This window comes from Cuculus canorus, chromosome 10, assembly GCF_017976375.1.
Source record: "Cuculus canorus isolate bCucCan1 chromosome 10, bCucCan1.pri, whole genome shotgun sequence".
Taxonomy (NCBI): Eukaryota; Metazoa; Chordata; class Aves; order Cuculiformes; family Cuculidae; genus Cuculus; species Cuculus canorus.
Window position 1 is genome coordinate 9,701,251 of NC_071410.1, and position 13,126 is coordinate 9,714,376.

Here is a 13,126-nt window from a genome sequence, read left to right on the forward strand (position 1 = left end):
AGTGGGATATTTTACAGCTCATACCTGGCAGCTCAAAGCATCAGGATCTATTCAACCCAATGAATCCAGCCCTTTGGACAATGACTTCAAGCCTCTAAAACACCCTGCCTCATACAAACCCCATGAAAGTGTTCATTCCACTTACATTTGAGCAGCTAGCTCCCCTTCTACACTTAGCACGTCACAGCTTTCAGGCTAATAACCACAACTCTTTTGCTGACAGGTTTTTCAGATTTTCATTTACATGAGTGGCAACAAACCCAAAGAATCCATCAATTTCTACCTACTGTTCTGTTCACAAATTCTGCAACTGTGGTGCATGATTTTTATTTCTTGTTATTTCACTAATTGTTTCTACCAGATAAGTATGAAGTTATTCTGCACAACAGCTGGAGAATTATAATGTTAGACTCCCACTGCTGATTACTAATTATTTTCTGCTATTCTCTGTGAGAAAGCTAGAGTTGTTAGAATGCACAAAAATACACCGTAGCTTTCAAACTGTGATTTCTTTAGCGCAAAATTCAATAGGAATACAATCCTATTAGAAAAATGTTAGCCACATTTGAAAACAAAAGTCAGATGAATCAAAAATGAAAGCTTACATACTTGGTATTGTACACAAATCCTGGCAGTGCACCTGCCAAGAGTAGTGTGTAATCCCAAATAGTTTCAGGAATGAAACAATATTCCTATTACATGAATTATATTTACTAATACTGCCATAGTAAGAGAAGCAAAAGCCACAAACAGTAAATCTCTCTCTCTATTCAATGAAATAGAAAAGGCCTCACTATTAAGCAGCTTGCCAGATCCTGGGACCTTGGAGTCCTTTGGAAGAACTGAAAAAACCTGAAAGAGTTTCTCACCTGAAAGTGAGAAAAAGCTATAATTCATCATGGAGAAATACACTGATGTATAGAATAAGCATGGATATTACACATGAAGAGATTATTTTCCATGCATGAACTTGAAATCTTAAGCTAGCAAAACTTGATATATCAATATATTCTTACTATTTATTTCTTTCTGTTCTCTTTCAAATTACTTCCTGCTTGATGACTCCAATCAACTCTGCTCCTAACTGATTTTTGTCCCGTAAGGAAATTCAGAGATCTGGGCTAGGAGTGAGAATCTTTGTCTTCTGAAGAATGAGTTAAACAGTGGGAAACATGGCCCAAAGGTGATGGCTGTTGAGCCAACCAGGAAATCCACAATGAAGGAGACTCCCTATCAGTGCTTATATTTCTAAAAGCCACACACAAATGAGCGGGTAGGGAGCACCCAAAACCACTTCTTAAGAAGTACTGTTTCTTCACCCTGGCTGATAAAAGCTAAAGTTTTCAACATTTCAGCTCTCCATGCAGGAAGCTTGGAGAGCATCACTGTGTGGTCAGGAGCTACTGGAGCTTTCACCCTTAACACTCTGCTCTGAGAAAACATTAACAGCCATTTCCAGCCCAGAGCTGTTGGCACTTGAACCATTCCACTCTACCTCTGTGCACAATGAACTAATTTCTAACCAGCATACACAACGCCTGCGGGTACTCCTTCCCTTGGACTCCTGGGCCCCCTTTGCTGCACGCACTACGACCAATGCTTCTCTTGTGATCATTTCAATATCCAACCATAAAACTTTGGGGGCAACTTCTCCATCACAAGTCATCTTCAACATCACAGACCCTGAACAATCAGCAACAGCATGGTTGCCCCAAGGCTGCAGTGAGCACACCTGGCCAAGTCACCGCATTGCCCTTCAATCCTCACAGCCCAGACAGTGCTAGTGTCAGATGCTCAGAGAGCACATGAGCCTGGGGAGCATATCAGAACCTGCGTCTTTTCTGACAAAACTTTAGAAAACACCATTACACAACAAGCCTTATTGCCTCCAAAGTAATTCTTCAGCTGGTTCCAGCTGCACTTAATGAGGGAGGAATAATGTGGCTCCAAGTAGCATTATTCTGTGTTGGTTTTTCAAAAAAAAATACTAGGAATAAGAAAGAGATTCACATTTCCCACAGTTGCTGTGGACAGATGTGGTTGATGATATTCTTTTACTTTTAATAGTAACTGAAGCACTTGCAAGCCACTTAACCCTTCACATTTTTCTCCAGCCCCCAGCTGAAGAGTTTAGTTCAGCTCTGATCCAAAGATCTAGAAATGAGAGAATACGTTAGATTACAGATCCCCAGACTACTGGCTGTCACAGTAAAGAGCTGCAGAATTCCCCAGCCTTTGAGAATCAGCCCTCGCTATTGCAGGCACCATATCACACCCTCCTTTTCATGAACTAGTCAGATAACACCTCAAGATCAGTTAACATTTGTGTCTCCAATGCCTTTAGAAGTCTTTTCCAGACCTTCCTGGCCCTCATTTATTTTAGGCTGATCGTTGGAGGAAGGATATTTAAAAGCACTTTGTTCATTTGTACACACCTGCACTTGTGGAAACGCTGTCTTCTAATTTGACTCTTTTCTTTCTCTGGTACTTAACTCCTTGATGTATCAAAGAAAGCAACTACATACCTCACCTTTCTTTTAGTAAGCTCCGCAGGCCAAGCTTCTCCAGTCAACCATGAAGCAGGCAATCCACTGCCTTGTCCGTCTTTCTCTCCACCTGTTAAAGTTTAGAGCTTATCATCTTTGAGTACAGTGCAGTGGAAATGCCCCATCTCAAGGATGGCAGAGGCTCACTTGCATAGCCACTTCATGATAGTAAAGAAATCTGTTTCTGGATAAATGCACCCAGATCTCACTATCCTGTTCATCATGTCTCTTCAAGGGTTTTCATAGGTACAAGGGGCAGTTACACAGCCTGTGCTCTCCGCATTTGCACAAGCACATATCACACTAAAAAAATGGAGTTATGCACATGCTCAAGTGCCTTAAGGAACAGGCACTTTAATTAATATGTCCCTAATTTTTCAATAGGCTTCCAGTAAACAAAAGTTTTGCCCTCAAAGCTCTCACTGTGAGGTCACAGCCAACATAATTGCTGCTATTAACTTAAGCACTGAGTAAGCATGTTCACAACCATGTTTTAATTATAAATGAAAATTGACACCAGCTCTGCCCTTGACTATAGCAGAATATATTTGGTGAATGTTTTACTAGCAAGTTTGCCAGCTGCAATATTGTTCCACCTTATTTGCTGTTACAGTGACTCACAGAATGCCATGTTCATCTCTAACTACATGAAATCAGATGGGAATCCATTTCTGAACCTAGCATTGGTTTAAATAATACAAAAATGCGTGCCAAGTGATTTCTGTACCTCAACCAATCTGTTCAACTATTGAATATTTCTCTCACAAAAAGTTCACATAGTCATGCAGTCTGAAGATGGACTGCAGCGAGGTTTCAACGGAGAGGTATACAAGTATCCAGACAGAGTGCAGGTTGCACTTGCTCTTCTGTGAATTTCTTCACTGGTACCAGTAAGAGCAATATTTTCACTTTTACAGTGAACTTGCTCACATTCCTGGACAACAAAAACTATTCATGTGAACTGTAGGAAAATATACTACCAAGAATTCACCATGAGAAATGAGGAAATTCGTATACTTTAAAATGGTAGGGAGGTAGCAACATCAATCCAATGGACATACATAAGAAAGGTCTCTTAAATCTTCTCAATCATAACATCAGGTGGCTTCTCGATGAAGTTTTGGCTATTACCGTTTTTACAACACCTGTAAAACAATCAAATTGCTCTCTTCTCTAGTCTCACTAAGAAATTCTAGGCCCAAAATTTTCCCTTGCAGGGACAAAATATGTCAAAATACCCAAGCCTTTGTTTAATCACATATGCAGGTTACCTAAGGGATTAAACACCCTAAAAAGCAATTAAGTGTAACTGAAAGGAAAATCACTTCTGTCCATAACAGCTAACAGAAATTCTGTTGCTTATAATCATGATAAGGAGTAGAATTATTGAAAAACCCACATTGTTATTAACCACAGTGAGTATGAACATTCTTACATATCTCTTCTCTAAGTTCTGCAAAAGACACGTTGAGAAGATTATAGGATTTGCATTTTTTCATTCAGCAATTAATTAGATTGTCATTTGGTGATATGGGAGGCTTTGGTTGTGACCTAGTCACTTTACCCAGTTCATTATACATTGCGATTTCATCTTTTCAAAAATACAAGTTTTAAAATACAGTTTGAGAATTGTTAGCCCTGCAGCTTTTCTAAGTATTTTCCTTTTAATTTCTGGATTAGGCTCTGCATTTTTGTTCTCTTGCTTGCAAGTTACAAGCTTTGCATGAAAAATTCTAAAATACTTAATCTTTCAGGTGATACACAGTATAAAAAAAGTTTCATAGAGAGAACTGGGTCTCCAAAGGGAAAAATGCTCCAAGCAGTAACTGGCAAAACTGCTGATTACACAAGATCTAGTATCTTTAGTGAGAGATGTCTTCTGTTGAAGGGTATTAGCCTTAGCTACAGAAAGAGAATATTTGTCTCTGCTGAGTCTACCTGGAGCAATGCCCAAACTGTAAGTTTTCCTTTAAGTTTCTACTGAAGCCATAGATGAGTTAACTGCTTTCCTTCCCCAGCCATTTTTCTTCAGACCACCATTAATCTGGGTTAGAAACCACACACTTTTGAACACAGACTAATCAGCAGAAAGCTGTCATCACCGTGTAGATAAAGACACATGGACTGATTTAACTTGCTCACTTTTCCCCCTACATGGTGTATAACAGCAAGGTGCCTTAGCAGGCTCCTGGACATGGCACTGAATCTTTCATACTGAGAAAGTACGTCCCTACCGGAATAACCCAATGTAGTTATCACAAGGAATACAGTGACAAGGACCAACTACAGACTGATTCCCATTGGGCAATGGAGATAACCCTGGGGTGACATACGGGCACTTAGGTCTTAAAGGGCTGCAGGGACTTCTGCTGTTCATTGGGCTTTAGTTATTTTATTCCTTGTGTGTTTGGAAGGATTTTTATAACCTGTTTATAGAACTTAGTGCCTTAGGTTAGCAGGCGAGAAAGTCATTGCACAACAAGGATGAACTTAAAGAAGGTCTCAGTCTCAAAGTCATTCCTGGTTCTTTTTCAGGTCCAAGGCTTTGCTTAAGGTTTGTAGTTTCATGTAATTCTGTTCACCTTTCTCAACCCTCTGCAAAGACTGAGAATTACTTATTTACAGCCACTTCACGTAGGTGTATCTGCTCAGTTTCTCTAGTTAGGGAACCAAGCAGACGTATACAGCAAGAAGCCACTGCTTCTCAAAGAGAAAGGATCCTCCGAGACAAAGTTTCTGCTCAGCTCGCATGCAGGCGATCTGTAAGCCAGAGGCAGGATATTGCTTCATAGCTTATAGTGGGCATTTTACCTTGTAAGAAGCAGAGCTTGTGCAGTAGTGCCTGCAGGGATTCAAGAGAGCAGTTCCGGTCTACAATTTCCTCCGGACTAAATTTCTACAGCCTGATGTGGCATGACAGATCTCAGATGTCCTGGTACAGCCCAGGCACCTGAAGCATTTCTTACAGTTTAGAGCAAAGCAGTTGGATAAGCAGAGCAGAGTCTAACTGCTCGCAGAGGTTGCTAGACAGGCCACGACTGCCCTTGGTTTGACCTCCTTCTACAGCCACCCTTCACTCCCGCTTCTTCATTAAATGGAATTTATGTAAGAGAAAAAGCTAGAATAAACAAGCATAAAAAATGGTCATGTCCCCTGCACTCTCCAAGAAGTGCCATTTCCCTGCTGGATCATGCGAGCAACTGCTCACTCAGCCATCTCCAAGAATCCACAAGAATCCACACAAAGTATGAAAGCATGCTATGCTATGCTATACTCCACTCTCACCAGCTTCTAGACACTGACTCCCAAAGCACCATTTTTCACATGTGACAACGAGGAAGTTTCATTAACAAGAATTTATTTAGAGAGAAAAACCAAAAAATATTAACATGACAGAATTTGTTTATCCCAAGGGGCACACTGAACCTCTGGAAGCTGCTGCCTAGTAACAGCAAACACTGAAGAGCAGCATTTCAAATACAAATAAAATGCACACTTCAAATTCCTCCTTATCCTATCTAATGGCACATAGTAGCATCTTTCAGGGTATGCACAGTCTCTACCAACTGTTAGACTTCTTGATGCAGAGCTATGATCCACCACAATAGTCCATCACTAGGTACTCAGGCTCACTACTCCAAGTTATGTATCCCCCTAGGACTAAAATATAAAAGCCTATGCAATCTTCCAAAATTCCATGACAACAAACTGTTAATTTTACATGCTACTCACCTTGGGAAGATGCAGTCTGAAATAAAAACAACAGCTGGCCTGATGCTCAAAGCTGTCACACAGCTCAGTACCACAGGGGACCACACAGTCAATGATAAAATGTTTTATTGCAGCAGCTAGAGCTGAGAAATGTAACAGCAGTTCTATAAACTCAATCACTGGTTGTTGGAAGAGCTGAAGAAAACCTGTCCATTTGTTATCAGAGGCTTCAAGAGGGAAAAACCTGGCTTGTAAATTACGGTGTAACAAACTCAATGTAACTAGTTCTGTAAATTCAGCACCTTTCATCAAATTTCCATTATCATTTCATGACTCAGAGCCACTCACCATCTCAGGTGGGAGCAGTCCAGTACCTAAAGCAATGACTCTTCTAGCAAAAGCAGTACACTATTTTTTACTTACTTTGGGATTTGAGTTAGCACAGTACAGTGCAGTACAAACATACAATAAAGTACAAAGAAGGACAAATAAGTAAATGGTCCCAAATCCCCTGCTAATCCTAATAAAAATATCAAAGCAGCACATGGTTATGCTTTTTTTATTCAGTAGTCCAGCAACACAGTGTAAGAATGCAATTTATTCAACCATTTACCCAAGAGATTCCTGCAACGATAATATATTCAGAAGCTTCCGAGACACTCTCACCCATGCTGTTTGGAGATTGTCTATGTACAATATTTTACAATGGTTTAACAGAACAGAGGTTAAGATCCCTGGTTGTGTCTTCCCTGCCTTGCAAACAGGGAAAAAAGTATCAATGCTTCTTCCCTAAATCTGGCTCCCTATTGCAAGCCAGAGAGCAGCTTGCACCACCAAAAAAAAAGCTAAGAAACACATGGTTTTTGCCAAACAGCTTCAACATAATTCAAAACAGTGTGCGGAATGAGGTAAATTGAACAGCAGTTCAGCAATTATAGCAGGTGCAGCAATATGTAAGGTTAAAAGGTAAACCAACTAAAAGCCAAAGAAAGAAAAATAAAACAGTGGGGAATCTCAAACAGGCCTAATGTCTCTGGCAAAACAATACATACCAGCCCTGGTGGATAAACACCACCCGGACAGCAAATTAAGGAGAGGAACGAGTAGGGTCTCCTTTTGCTGTTTATTACCTTTCTTCTGCTTCCTTTTATGAGTATTAGTACACTGCAGGTACCTTTAGCCTTTATTGTCATCATATTAATACAGACTGTATTTCACCAGTATATTCTGACCCCAGTGTAATACAGCAACCGTTGTGCTGGGTTTAGGACTCAGCTAGCCCCATATTTTGTCATCACTAATCCACTTATATCAGTCTCCTGATGACAGGTGGACCGCATGCTGCAGGAATAGGGCCCATGTTGCAGGAAAAGTTATGTATAGATGGTCTGCCTACTATGTATACTCAAGAAATAAGGATATACAGGGAACTTAAGGTGATGAGGTGTATTCTTAGCCTCAACACCATCACATCTATTCAGAAAGCAATGCCACTTGGTGCACAGGATATCCACGTGTTAGAAAGCTGCTCTTTTAGTATGGGAGCAATTACATACTGCTGGCAGCTATCTCCACATCTAACCGATGATATGGATGATCTTAAGGACGTTTGCACACACAAAGGGAAGGAACCCAGCTACAGAGCCCTATGCCTAGGGACATGCTTCTAGAACCTTCTACAGGAAGTAGCAAAGTGGAAAAGACAAAGGAGAGAAATGGAGTAAAACAGGAAAACCCAACCACTCTCCATATAGCACTGCCTTCAGCTACCATTTCTGCCCCTGTGTATTCACATTTCCCAGACGCAGTGTGAAACGCCACCAATCTTTTGCTGTCTCAGGGTGTTTCCACATGACAGGCTAGCTCCTAGGTAGCGTGGATGGAAATAATCAGTGGAGAATTTTCTTAGAATCATTTAGTTGGAAAAGACCTTTGAGATCATCAGGTCCAACCATTCCTGTCTACTTTTCCAAGCATATAGAAGCGTTCTGATGCAAGAGCCCAGCCAAGCATGATGATTCTACAGCTTTGGCTGTCACAGCACATGCAAAAGAGAAGGATGCACACTTTAGAGATGCACTAGAACTTTCAAGCATGCAGTGTTGGTAGCCAGCTAGATTGGCACTAATGCAACATGCAGCTGACGCCCTCCTTCTGGCTCACCGTGGGTTTCCATGCTCACACCATTCTGGTGGGAGAAAGGCAACGACAGCCCTTGACAAGGGGAACTGTATCAAGAAGCACCACTTCATTTCAAAGACTGCTCAAAAGGAGAACAGTACTGTGCTAAAGGCACTGCCTAATGACTAGGCTAAGACACCAGAAAGTACTGGTCCCATTGGTTTCAGTGACTAAGAAATTCACACTGTTCTTAAGTTCTTTTGTAAAATCCCATTAGAGAGATTTTATCTTTAGGTATTTAAACAGATTTAAAGATCAGATGCTTGGTCATTTGCTGGCACATAAATCCCAGATAATTCCTGCATCCCCAACAGTTACTTTGAGCTGTGAAGTGAATCACCACCATCTGCCCACTGCAGCAGGACATTTGGCTGCACCAGCTAGTAGTACCCTTCCCAAAAGTCACCCCCTGGCACTGCAGTTTCCATAGGACATACCGCCACCAGTACCTTGTACTAAACAGGTCTCAGCAGTCCAGGACCCTCAAGATTGCCTGCACACTTGTTTAATTACATGTTGATTTCCAGACTACTGCAATCAAATGCAAATGTAAGCAATCATGCAAGAAATAATGCATGTTGCACGTGGAAGTACAGGACCTTTGAATAAAAAAAAAAATCTTAATTTCATCATTAATAGCAAATGTTTCCTCAAAAACAGAAGAATCAATGTAATCTGCCTTTTGATGCTGTACAAGCATCTTTGGAATAAGTATCATGGTCTTAGTTCTTTAATTTCTTTAATTAAAGGCCCTGTCAGCTATCCAGAATTACTTATACTTCTTTCTAGTTACGATGCCTGAAACTTTCTATCCATGTTTGTTTAGAGGTCTTCTATTTAAGTAGAGTAGATTGGAGATACAACTTTCAAATAGGGCCCAAGTTATTATTCTTATTGCTTAATGATGAATTGGAAAATTAAATAACCAAGGACAAAAGTTTTGCCAAGACTCTAGATGCTGGCACCTCCCTCTGGCATTGATAATCTGGAATCTACTTGTTTATGTATATTCTATTCCTGTAAAAGAATGCATATAATTATTTCTGCTTGTTGTTGACTTTCCCTGCAAGAAGTGTCATTTATTTTGCTCATATCTACACAAGCTTGTCTCGTGCCATCTGGCAATCTCATTTACATGTATCAGATTGTATACAGAAGCATCACTAAGTATCTGTTTAAGTTTTCTCAACATGGCGCTTTATTTTTATTATCAGGCACTGTTTCCATTCTGATCACCAGCAGTAAATCCATATATTTCCCAGCTAAACATTATTTCACATCCCATTTAATCTCAGGTGATTTTCTTCCAATGTGCTCAAACAGACTGACATTTAGTATGCAGATGTATTTGCTTTTCAGGGTCCTGGCCTTCAAGTACACACAATTTTATAGACAGAGGTGAAAACCAACTGCCTAATAGATTTGAGGTGCCCAGTGCACAAGCAGGATCCATACCACACGCTTCAAGAAGTAGCAAAGGAAAATTAATGCATTTACTGCCAACAAAGGTTGGCAAAAGACACTCCCTTGGACTTGGAACACCACCAGGAATGACCTATGCTCTTGTACAAAAACACACCTGTTCTCAATCCCATTTGCATTCCTCATAGAATTCCCTGCAAGGTCTACAAAAGGGATAGCAAGCCCCCCCTCCAGAAGCAGCAGGAAAGGGCAATTCTTGGTACTTCACATTTACACAAGACACAGGGGCAAGAAAATAAAGAGCCAGAAAGCACCATCTGGGTTACCAGCCCCCTGCTATGTAGGGAGCCACTCCAACTGCCTGATCCCTCCATGACTGAATGCAATCATGTCCTTAAAACAACAAAAAAGTCACAGCATTTGCAGTCAGGCTGTTACTGGCCACCTCTGCTTAAATCACAACAAATTTAGAGCAAGACCCTACAGTAGGAATAGTAAAGTCTTAAGTTTTTCCCCCATTTCTTTTCCCCATCCATATTCAGACACAATAAGCTCACAGAAGCCTCACTCTTCCTGCAAGAAAAATTGATTGCTAATTATAAATTTAATGTGAATAAAAGGCTGTAATAACCTCAGCTTATTGACTAGATGTATTAATATTACAGCCGATCAGCAATATAAATCAACACTACCAATCTTTCTTTGGCAGCAGTGCTATAACAGATTAAACAAAAACTCAGCATGTATTTTTAAATAACTCTGGTTATATCCTATTTCTTCATATTATGTATCTCCCATCTGTATATCTCAATAGGAATATGGAAATAGAGTATTTATACTTGCTTCCATTAACATCAATCCATACATTTTTTTTTTGCAGAAACAAACTACAAAGTGTCAGAAACAAGTCATTAGAATATTCCACAGAATTAAAGGTCACGTTAGTTAACGGAGCTAGTTCAAGTTAAGCGATCAGCATCCTGAAAGGCTTGTTCAGAATTTAACATCATACACAACACCTACATAATGCACACAAAGTAGTTAAACATACATTATTTCTTAAGCAAATCTCCCTAAGCTCCTAAAAATATACACATTAACCAAGAGTCCTGATCTGCAAAGTTCAAGCTCGTTGGCAAACACCCTCAACACTAAAACATGATTTTTTGCTGGATTGACTCCTTTGTCTATTTGCAACTACTCATTCTATTTCAGAAATGTAAGAGGAAGGAGTTCCAAAAGCACAATGGATAGGGAAAGAAAGATTCTTTAAGTCATTTTCAGCCCTTTCATTCTCAGAGACATACTAGAGTATGAAAAGAGACAGGAACAAATTTACTGCCTCAACTGGGGGAAACTGCATTCAATACTGTCTTAGCCTATCTTCTTTATCAAGCATTAAGAGACACTTATCTGATGATAACCAATAGAGAGCTGAATTTCCAACACTTGCCTCAGTTGGAATACTAATGCTTTACATTAAATTTTGATATAATTTCAGTGAACTTTCAAAGCACTTTATGTAAATCATACCATCAAGAATACACATTAAATATAACCTGTATTATCTGTAAGTCTACATCTAAATATTTATGATTTTAAGTCCTTGAACATGCCAACTTACAGAACATTACAGATGAGCAAAGCTCCACAGCCTGACTCAAAGATCAAGTATGATCTGAAATCTAAGGTCTCCACAATTACAAGGCCCCTAAATAGCTTCTGTATCTTCACATCTTAACATGCTTCTCCTGTGAGATACAACCAGGTGTCCTATATCTTGTACAGCATTAAACACAGTGGCTTCAGCAGAGGCTTTCCAACCAAAGGTTTACACCAAATTGCTTCAAATGACAAAACTAATCCACAGAGGATTTTTTCGAATATTTAAGTTTGGAAGAAGCTAAACACCATACCACGTGCTCTTACAAGAACTTCAGTTCTGAAGCTCCTCCTTTGCCTTCAATCAACTATCTCAATCATTTGAATTAATCCACACAATCACAGCTGACACAAGGCATTAAATCACAAGAAAGATATAAGCACACCTGCATATAACCAGCAAATTGCCTTCGGCGTGCTCAAAATTAATGCATCATGCCAGATAGAATAGGATTGCCATTTTTTGCTTTGAATCAAGCAAATGTGCCAAATAATCTTAAAACAAAGAATGTGACATGCAAAAAAAAAAACCCATCACATCACTGCATTGTCCATCATCCAGGGCAGACCATCAAGGTAAGCTCTCTTCCAGGTAAATCAAATATTTGCTGCAAGAAGGGCTTATCTCAAGCAGCTTCTTTCTTCCTTATATAGGTGTTTGTACACACACAGATAAGATGAGAGATCTCGCATTCTTGAAGGAATTTTTTTTTTCAATAACCATTTAAACTTAATAGAGAAACAAGAAAGATGCAACTGGAACAGTTATCTTTGTGCACTAAAGCTTACTAGAGCCTAGCAGTTGTTAGAGCACTTACAGATATTTATTTCTAATGTTAGCAATAGAACTTGTCTGCTTTTCGGGACTCTTCACTTATATTTGGCAATTTCAGTGACAGCAAAGTTAAGGGAGGTGAGTGGCACAGATGGGCATTAAAAAAAAATCACTCATTGCCCTAGAACATATGAAAAGCTTCACTTTTAAACACTAAAACTGAACAGAGAGTTCAGAGAGAAATCTTTATACAGTTTTCCAAGTACACAGCAGACCTGCTATGCTGTAAAGTTCTGGTAATGTCTATTTAAACTTCAACATGGGTTGAATTTCTCACCTGCCACAGCTTCTGCAAAGCCTGTATTTCTCAATATTTAGAGCAGGACTGATATGATAACAGGCTTTTAGTTAGAAAAAATATTTCATTAACAGCATTTAGCAGCATAGCTGTCGTAAGAACAGAGCTATTGAATAACTCAAGGAAATACATTTTGGGTAGCAGTAAGCTCAAGTAGCATTCTTATTAGATTAAAGCATTTCTAGTGAGGATGCTTGCAATATTTAATTAGCTATCTGAAAGTAATTTATATATTGCAGAAGTGACTGCCAAAGCAGTGTAAATTAGCACAAGTATTTGCACAACAAAAGCACAGAACAGGAGTAAGTCAGCACTTGCAGCTAGCCATTTTAAGTGATCCTTAGCCTAATCTAACACTCCAACATTTATTCAGGTGTCCAGTTCAAGCATATCAATTGATGATCACAAATGTGAATGAAGATAAGGAGGATCTAGCAAGGACTCTTGTGGCATCACAAAGCATAGGGGGGA